Consider the following 11,658-nt stretch of genomic DNA (forward strand, 5'->3'; position numbering starts at 1 on the left):
CTAATCACCGAAAGAAAACATCAGTTACAAACCCTTAAAGCCTTAGGCTCAAATCGACAGCCTCCCTAATTTTTAGGGATTTTGGCTTTTCCTAACATCGTAAGATAAGAACAAATCTGAGATGATAAGTACTTACCCCTTACTCCTACTTGATTTCTACGCAATCCGATGCAGATTTATCCTTAGAACAATGGTAAAACCCGAATCCAAGGGTTGAAGAAGTTTTGGCTATAAGCCCCTAAACCAATGGTACTTTCGACTTTTGGGTGGTGAAGGAGATGACCTTATGAGGCTATGACCTTGAAGTAGAATTGCCGTCAGGTATCTAGGATTAAGAAAAGATAATCATAGATTTAATAAAACAAAAGAACATAGAAGGACCTGGCTTTGAAGAAATCGGCACAAGCAGTGATCACAGGATTTCGGCTTTTGCGACTTCGGCAAAGGTGCTGATGAATAGCAGGTTTGATGGACAGCTTTAGAAAAGGAAGTAGAGAAAGAAGAACAGGATAGCTAAAAGTTTCGGCTAGAGAGGAAAGAGAGAAAAAGAAAACTCTTGTGGTGCCTGAGCAGAAGAAAACGGCACCTCACAAAGCCCTAGGTGCCGAAATATTACCTAAACCCTCTGCCGAATTTTCCCTCTTCAATTCCCTAAATTCGGCCAACTCTCAGTCTTTCACCCAATCCCTTAAATCTCTCCCCTTATCACTCCTTAATTCAAGCATTTGGACTGGTTAAAACTTTCCTTTAGCAGAATCCACTTGGACTCCAACACTTACCCCTCCTGCACTTAAAAAATAAATGCATCTATTTGTCAACACAGGGAATCGATCCCATGCCTTCCCCAATGCTCCACATGCCACCTTTTTAGGAGCCTAGTGGCGTCACCCTTGCCACTCTACTAAGGCTCTTTTTGTGATGCCATTTACCCATAACTCTATACAAGGGCCACCTAGCCAGAACCCCTAACTCCTAAGTCCAAAAATTCAAAAATTCAACCGGGTTTTGGCCAACACATGGGCCTTCTATAAGCCCATTTACCTACTCAAAATATTAATTTCACATCCAAATACAAAATTTTAAAATCTTTACAAAATATTGAAAATCGCGAATAAATCCGAAAATCAGGATGTTACAACATCATTTAATCCCACTCAAATCAAATATAACAAGATCAATATATCTTCCCATACATATATATCAGATGAAGCATCAAGTAGAAGAAACAGAATCATAATATCATACGTATTCTCTCATCAATTCTTATCAGACGAAATGAAATAGAATACCCGATGAAATAGAGCAATATAAATTATAAACCAGTCAGACTACCAATGCTTTCATCCAACACCTGAATTAGAAGACATTCCCATATAACAAGAATTTCTTCAGAAGATCAATAGCCATAGAAATATTTCTGAGAACGGGTAAACACATAGAACATCTCAAAAGACACTGCTAAACCTGTCCAGTCATAACTGTCACACTCAGATAGTTCACATTTCAATTATCATTTCCCCAACTAGTTCTGCCATCACAAATTTCATATTAAACCATTCACTAAAAAAGGTCAGTTCTGAATAAATTTTGATTTACACTTTTCTCGACCTTGCACCTGAGTAATTCGATTTACCAAAGAGAATTTCCTTCTCTAACTGGGACAGTGCATAATTCCAATAATCTTTATATCAATCCGATACTTTACTGGCTCTGACTTTACTTATCAGCTCATTTTCAATCTCTGATCATACTTATAATTATTCTATCACTATACTCTTTGGGTTCTCAACCGGAAACTTATTCAATACAAATCTCATGAAATTCCATTATAAGTACCACTTCGGTAAGGGGGAAGGGTTGTAGGACTTCTCACTCGACTTTCTTATACATACACATATGACACAACTTCCATCATCATAGCAACATCATCAAAATCATGTCATTCATTCATGTTGGCTTACACCAATTTTCCTATTGTCCCATTTAGACAATATACTTATGCATATATTCTATGTTTTCTAGATAGCTTTACTTATCTATTCATTTAATTAAATTAAGTCATGCTCATGACATCATATAAGGCCAAACAAACATAGATATTTGCACCACAATTACAACTTTCATTTCGTGCATCATCATGTACATATCATTACAATCATATAATTCAGTCCAACAATTTAACATAGATAAGTTCATTTCATTATAATCCTTTATCTCATAAAAATTATATATCATTAGCATTCATCAACATTCGACGTCTAAATCAAGGCAAGGACATTTTCATTCGTATCATAATATTATGACCTTTATTCATACCTCTACTACTTTCTATTTATTCCATTCATCTTATCAAGTAAGCCACATACACTACATCATATGAGCATTAAGCAAATATGAATATTTATCACATATGTATCATAAACCTTTATTCATACTTTTCTGAACCGAGACTTATCATAATCATAATTTTACTCAAATACCTTCACATAACATTGAACATGGTCGGCACAGCTCGGTTGGAGAGTACCCTGTCTAAATAAGACGGTACTCATACGCGTCGGAAGACATCACACTATCACAGATCAGTGGCATGTATAGCTAAACTTTTACACATGCTAGGCTAGTCCGAGAACCGACTAAACCTGCTCTGATACCACCAAATGTAACGCCGCGTACCCGAGACCATTTCCGGAGTCGAACACGAGGTGTTAACGAACTTAATTCATTACTTAAACAGCTCATACAATTCATTTTAAAATTTCTAGACAAGCTGGCTAACTACATCACAGTCGCTTTAAAAATCTTATCTCGAGTTCCAAAACTCCAAATCCAATTTTGTAAATTTTTCGTGAAACTAGACTCATATATCTATCTACTAATTTTTTCTAGAATTTTTGGTTGGGCCAATTAGTACAGTTTATTAGTTAAAGTCTCCCCTGTTTCAGGGTTTGACTACTCTGACCTCTGTGTATTACGAATCAGATATCTCCCTGTACAGAGCTTGAATAACTATGCCGTTTGTCTCTAATAAAACTAGACTCAATAAGGAATCTGTACTTATAAAGCATGACTTCTAATTATCTTTTTAAAATTTATGGTGAATTTCCAAAGTCAGAACAGGGGATCTAGAAATCGCTCTGGCCCTGTTTCACAAAAATTTAAACATCTCATAAAATATAGCTCATATACCTGTTTTGCTTCTTCCATATGAAAATAGACTCATCAAGATTCGATTCCATAACTTATTCATTTTTTAATTCCATTTCTACTATTTTTAGTGATTTTTCAAATTCACGTCACTACTGCTGTCTGAATCTATTTTATGGTAAATTTTACCTATTTCATGGTTTCCAAGGATTAGCTAGCAATTTGACATACATAACACCAAATATGATCATGATTAGCCATTCCAATGGCTAATCAATACTAAGCATTTCCATACCACTCAATAACCATATCATAAGACTATATATACAAAATTATTATAATGCTATACATGCCATACTCAAAATATACAAGCCATTATGCCAAGATGGTATACGGATAGTGTGAGCGAGCCTCTGACCGTTCCCGATTTCCGAGCTGGCTTGTCAAAACTACAAGGAATGAAAAGGAGGGAGTAAGCATAAATGCTTAATAAGTTCACATGCAAATAGCAAGTAACATAACCATATAAGCAAACATAAAACATCATTTGCATAATCATCACCAAGACATTCATATCACATTTTCATTTATCATCTTACCATATTGTTGTTATATCGATTTTTCAACCTGAGGGTTAAGTACATACCTATTCAAAGTACCCATTTCACAACACTTACCAATACGTCCCTTTCATCTTGAGTACTCCTCCATTTCAGTAGAACTTTACTCGTTGAACACATCGGAATATAATTCGGATACATGGAAAGTTTGCACATAAGTGCCACATATGTAGCCAAGCTACCATGTAACCCGCCCATAAGTGAACTCGGATTCAACTCAACGAGCTTAGGCGTTCGCATACATAAGTGAACTCGGACTCAACTCAACGAGCTCGGATGCCTAGTTACATCTCTCGAACTCGGACTCAACTCAACGAGTTCGGACATTCGCATCCATAAGTAAACTCGGACTCAACTCAACGAGTTCGGATGGTCAACCATCCTAGTAACATGTCACTTGTATCCTAATCTATTCCTAAGGTTCAAACGGGCTTTTTCCGTCGATCTCACATTTTTCGTCTTCCATGGAATATCGGAACCGATACTCGGTAGCAATTCATATTTATCAAGTAGTAAACATAATTTGCATATTACTCAACATTAACCACAAAGCATAATATTTCACGATAAAAAATCAGCATATCATATAATTAACATCAATAACTTAAAAATAACAATTATGCTACATTATTTACACATGAACTTACCTCGTATGCGAAAATGGCTACTTTTACCATTTCGTCCACAACTTGGTATTTTCCCCATTTTAGCCCGAATTTTAGTTTTCCTTGCACTATCATTTAAAATATAGTCTAATTAGGACTCACATTATTCAAATTGACCCAAAATCATATTTTAGAAAAATTACAAGTTTGCCCTTAAACTTTTGCATATTTACACTTTTTCCCCAAAGCTCGTAAATTAAACTTCAGCCTATTTTCTTATATTTTATGACATGCTGATCATTTTTCCCTTCTATGGCAACATTAAATTCTCACTCTAACATGTACTTATGACTATTAGGTATTTTTATCGATTAAGCCCTTTTGCTCGTTTTCACTTAAAATCGAGTAGCACAAGTTGTCTAACATAATTTAAAACCTCATATTCTATCATAAAACACCAAAATACACAAATTTCACCTATGGGTATTTTTCCAAATATAAACCCTAGGTTAAATTATTGCTAGCATTAGCTAAATCGAGCTACCAGAACTCCAAAAACGTAAAAATCATTAAAAACGAGGCTAGAACGGACTTACAATCGAGCTTGGAAGTTTGAAAAACCCTAGCCATGGTTTCTCCTTGCTATATTCGGCCATGGGGTTGAAGATGAGCAAAATTGGCTTTTAATTTTGTATTTTAATTCATTTTACCCCTAAATGACCAAAATGCCCTTACTACTAAACTTTCCAAAAATTCCATCCATGTCCAATTTTTGTCCATAGACTTAGAAATTGGTAAAATTTCTATTTAAGACCTCCTAATTAATATTTCAAAACAATTTCATACTAGAAACTTCTAGAATACAAGTTTTGCAAATTATTCGATTTAGTCCCTAATTTCAACTTAAGCACTTTATGCATAAAATTTCTTCACGAAATTTTCGCACAATCATGCAATCATATCATAGACCTTAAAATAATCATAAAATAATTATTTCTATCTCAGATTTTGTGGTCACGAAACCACTATTCCGACTAGGCCCAAAATCAGGATATTACACATTTGCTATATAAAAACACATTTTCATTATCAGGATTCATCACACTATCGCATTTTATAAATATGACATGTATACCTAAACTCACATATGCTACGTTAGTCCTAGAATAACTAAACCGTAGCTTTGATACCAAACAAATGTAACACCCCTAACCTGTATCCGTCACCAGACTAGGGTTAAAGGCGTTACCAGAAAAGTCAGAACATTTCAGAAGTAATTCACAAACAACATTCACACATAATCATACATCATTATAGAGTCCTTTACATAGGTCAATGAGACCTTAAGCATGCTTTAGAAAGGGGTCGGGACTAAACCGAGCTCATACAAAATTTTTCAAAATTTAAACATTTTTCAAAGTTGTATAGGCCATATGCTTGTGTAAGCAGGTCGTGTGCCTTACACAGGATTAGACTTGCCCAGGAGTTTAGGCCATGTCAAAACAAGGCATACATATTGACTTGTCCACACGGCCACATGACACGCCCGTGCCAAGTCGTGTGAAAATTAGGGAGGCTACTAACTTGAGTCACACGGCCAGTCACACGCCCATGTGTCTAGCCCGTGGTCGAAATTGACTTGGCCACATGGCCTAGCACATGCCCGTGTGTGTGACTGTGTGGTCTACCCGGGCTCATTTTGAAATGGCCTTCCAGCAACACAGCTGAGACACACGCTTGTGTCTCTACCCGTGTGGGCAAAAATAGGCCATTTACAATGCCAATTTGCCACCCATTAAGGGTCCTCACTACAAGCATCAAAACCACATCATTTTATACCAAATTCTCAACTATTTTACAACCAAAACATACATTTTTCATGCCATTTCATTATCAGCAAATTTCATACTTAACATACATAGCAAAACATACTATATCATGAGTCATAATCAAATAATAACATTTCTTTTGTAACTTCAATTTACCTCATTAATTCTCATGCCACGTTCTTACCAAATCCACAATTAAGTTCATACAAACTTACTAAATCTCTTAGCCATTCATAAACACATCATATTGGTCATATTGCATCACATTTCATATACCAAAATCAAACCATAATCACAACCAAAACCAAGCCCAATTACATGGCCAGATATATACATCACAAAACATATTCACATACTTCTAGCCTGCACATGCCATGCTTCAATATTTACACTTTCCAAAGGTACCAAAATAAAGTCAATAGAGTGGTGATTATCCTCGATGGTCCCCGAGCTTTCAGTAGCTTCGAAATCTATAAAACAATGCAAACACACACAAAGTAAGCTTTCAAAAGCTTAGTAAGCCATATACAAATAAACTTAACATTCAAAGCATGAAAGCATCATCAAATTACATATAATCCATTGCCAAATACTAACTCAAACCTCAATATTCATATACATTTCACATATTCCAAATTCTTTAGCACATTTAGGGAATTTTATAAATTAGCCCTCGCATTTTCACATTTTAACAATTTAGTCCCTAATCACAAAAATCACAGAATACACAAAATTTGCATATACTTATGCTTAGCTGAATATTCATAGCACTCATACAAGTCCACTTATTTTATTTATTTCACATTTTAGTCCCTCAATTTTCAAATTTCACAATTTAGTCTGAATTACTCAAATTCATCAAAAATTCAAATACAAAATATATTAACCCAAAACATATCTTTCATTTACTAACAACTAACTAAACAAAGCTTATAATTTCATCAATGGCATATTTCAATATCATCATCAAAATCATAAATTTAGGCATGGGCTTGATAGAACACTAAGCAACGATTACAAAAACGTAGAAATTATCGAAAACAGATCAAAAACCATACCTTAATCAACAATTTGCTTGGCCGAACCCTAAGAAGCTTATTTTCTTTCTTTTTTCTTGTGATTTTCTGCAATAAGGATGAATGAATCGTCCATTAACATATTTTGTTTTATTTAATATATGATTAATATGCCAATTACCAAAATACCCTTTAATAAACCATTATAAATTCACATATATTAAGGTCATTAATGTCCATTAACCATGTAAATGTCATATTAACCACATAAGGACCTCTCATTTACAAAGAAATAACAAATAAGCATAATAGCAGGCAACTTTTACATTTTACGCGATTAGGTCCTTTTTGCAAATTAAACACACAATCGATCAAATTTTCATACGAAACTTTCATACATGGTAATTCACATATCATAAGCATAGAAAAAAATATTAAAATATTTTTCTAATTTGGATTTGTGGTCCCAAAGCCACTATTCCGACTAGGGTCTAAACCGGACTGTTACACCTTAATACTTGTTCGTATACGAAATCTACTAATTCGAAACTTTTTGTTTTCCTCGATCCAACTCGGTATTAGGTCTTTCAGGATCTATATAAATAATTTAAAATCAATTTTATTCATTTCATATCAATTTAGTTCAATTTACAGCCTAGGAAAAATTACCATTTTACCCCTAAATTTTCCATAAATTACAATTTCGTCCCTAGGCTTAGAAAATGAAATTCATGCAATTTAATCTGTATTCCAAGCCTAACCAAAATTTTCATATAACATTTATAGCACTTGTATTTCAAAAAATTCATAATTTTCCATGGGTTTTACCCCTTTTCAATTTAGTCCCTAAATCATATTTTCATCAAAATTCTCTTTGTAAAAGTTGTTTATCTATCAACAACCTTTCATTTTTTTACCATAAATTTAAAAATTTCAGCATATTCATTTGTAGCAAAACTTCGATACTTTGGTAACTTTTCAAATTAATCCCCAAAATAGAGAGATTAAACTATCACGATCTATATAAAAATTACTAAAAACGGGACAAGAAAACATACCTAATTAAGCTTGATTAGTTTCCTTTCTCTCTCCTAGGGTTTCCATGGAATTTTTTGGGATAAAGATGATATAAAATGATATTATTTCTATTTGATTATTTATCATCCTTTAATTTTTCCACTTTCCAATTTAGTCCTTGGCTTTTTCTAATTTTCCATGGATGATTCATCAAAAATATCTATTAACTTTTCTTTAATGGTCTAATTACCATAGAAGGACCTCAAGTTTTGAATTCCATAGCTATTTGATACTTATAGCTACTAGAATTCAACTCTTACATTTTATGCAATTTGGTCCTTTCCCTAATTAAACGCATAATCGGTAAAATTTTCTTATCAGAATTTTCATATGACATTCCTATCATAATGCAGTCCATAAAATAATATTAAAATAAATTTTCTTTTTGGCTCGAATTTGTGGTCTTGAAACTACTGTTCCGATTTCACTGAAAATGGATTGTTACAATCATAGCATTGGTACATTTATAAAATAATTCAATTGCATTAAAATGACATAAAAAGCATTCAATTTATATATCATTAAAATGATTACAGTTCATACGAACTTACCAGACTAAATTGCAGCAATGGCCAAGTATAAGGGTTATTTGGTAATCTTCTCTTCTCCTCGATTTTCCGCTCTTATTTGATCTAAAGTAATAATTCCATTCAATTCATTAATTCTAACAGAAAAATAAATTCATTTTATGCAATTAAGTCTTTTTTGACATTTTTACAAAATTACCCTCAAAGTTTACCCATTTTCTAATTTAGTCCTTAAACCCGAAACTTGCAATTTCATCATTTCTAAATAAAATTCATGCAAACCAATTTTTATCTATTTTTATCATAGCCCACATTTGTCATCCATTTGTAATATTTTCCTTTAATATTACCATTTCATAAATAAGTCTTTATACCTTAAAATCATCAAAAATTAATTAAGAAAATATGTTTATTTAACAAAAAACTAAACAATCTATCATAAACTTTCACAAACACCTCAAATTCATCCATGGTAGATTCTAAAACATTTGATAATTTCAAAAACAAATGTATGGGTTAGTTGGGTCTAATTCCAATGATCTCAAAAACATAAAAATTATAAGAAATAAATGAAGAATGGACTTACATCCATTAACTATAGCAAGACTGAAGCTTCAAGCTCTTTAACAATGGTGGTTGGGTCAAAGAAAGGAGAAAAGAAAAATATGGCTTTCATGTTTCATATTTTAACATTATTATTTTATTTTAATAATAAGAATAACATATAAAAACATATAAAATTTAAAGGCAATTAAAGCTCAAAACGTCCCGCTATCTTAAGAATGGTTAACTTATCAATTATAGTCATCCAATTATATTTCATTAATAAATTAACACCTTTAAACTAATTGCTATTGATTTTTTCAACTATTACGATTTAGTCCTTTTTGCTTAATTAACCATTTAAATATTAAAATTTTTAATGAAACTTTAATACAACCTTAATAGCATTCCATGAATATTTAATAAAATATTTTCGACTTGGCTTCTAGAAACAAAGTCCCGATACCTCATTTTCTAAAACCACTTAACTTTAGGGTCATACCACTTGAATCTAATTATCCATTCAAATAGCATAAATTACAAATTCGAAATTTATTATATTACCATATTTGACTCTTACTTATTAAACAATAACATTTACGAACTTACTCGTCGAATTTGTAGCTTCGAAACCACTGTTTTCGACACCACTAATAAAAGGGCTATTACACATTCTCTAAACTCCTAGTGTAAGTGTTCTTTTACCTATGCTAAATGTATGATAAATATGTTTGTGAATTGTGGTAAAGAGGATTACGATGTGATGGAACTACTGAGTAGCCTAGAAACCCTATCCCGGAGGTAAACTGTAACACCCCTAACCTATATCCGTCGCCGGAACAGGGTTATAGAGCATTATCAGATTTTACAAAGTAATTTCATATAATTCATGTCATTTACTTTTCATATCCAAAATTAATCATATTGTCCCCTAAATAGACCCTTGGAGCCCAATTTAAATATTAGAATCAAGTCGGGACTAAGTCGAGAACTCAAAAATTTTTTTCCCAAAATTCCAAAATTTTTCTTATATACAGAGGTCACACACACGGGTGGGTAGGCCGTGTGGTTCACATGGCCATGTGACATGCCCATGTCTCATGCCTTGTGGGCATTCGATGTGAGGCACACGGCCGTGTCCTAGACCGTTCCTTACCTGTGTAACTCCTTTACTTACGCCACATGGTCTGCCCCATGCCCGTGTACTAGGCCGTATGGTCAATTTAATTTTCACAAATTAGGTGTAGGTTTCACACGGCCAAGAAATACGCCCGTGTTCTAGGCCGTGTAGTACACACGACTGAGGCACACGCTTGTGTCTCTACCCATGTGCCCAATTTTTAGCATTCTATTTCTCAAGCTTAAGATGCAGGGGACACGCGACCAAGCAACTTGCCCATGTGCTAGGCCGTGTGTCACACACGGTCAAGACACACGCCTGTGTGTCTACCTGTGTGGACAAGATAAGGCCATTTCCTAGCCTTATTTCTCACCCAAATTTAACCTTCAACCTACAATAACATTAGCATATATTTGCCAACCAATTCAAGTCATATAAATCAAGCAAACATCATTAATATATATGAAATAGTATCACATATTCATATGATTAAACTTACCTTCTTGTGATGATTTATATTTTACTCTAATTCAATTTAACCAAACCACATACATATAAGCTAAACATGATATATAACCTTATCATAACATACCAAAACAATCCATTTTAGACATTCCAATGGCTAAGTTACAAACTCTTTACATGCCAACATAGACCAAGTTAACCTATACATGCTATTATATCAAAATAAGATTACTTTTTATACCAAAACAAGTTGGAGGATAGTGTGATGATACTCCGACTATTCTCCAACCTTTACAAGCATCCAAACACTATGAAATAGAGAAAAGAAGACCTAGTAAGCATTTAATGCTTAGTAAGTTCGTATAACTCTAATTTAACTTACCATATATTTGCATTTAAGATAAGCATACAATGATGCATCCAAACAATTTGGCTTATGGCCTAAAACACAACTTCACCAAATCATGTTAGTCAAGTAATTCACATAACACCAAGAACATGGATGAGCTCATCATTTAATGTCTTTCATATTCATATTATTCTATATTACATGTACACTTTGATGACAAATCATTTCAAATTCAGTTTAGCCATGTCAGAACTTTACCCATTGAATTTATTAGAAATATCGATGGATACGCTTATATAGTACACTTTAGTATACACTACTATAATTCTTCAATTCATTTCCAAGGGTACCCAATTAGGG

This window comes from Gossypium hirsutum, chromosome A10 (assembly GCF_007990345.1).
Source record: "Gossypium hirsutum isolate 1008001.06 chromosome A10, Gossypium_hirsutum_v2.1, whole genome shotgun sequence".
In the NCBI taxonomy this organism is placed as follows: Eukaryota; Viridiplantae; Streptophyta; class Magnoliopsida; order Malvales; family Malvaceae; genus Gossypium; species Gossypium hirsutum.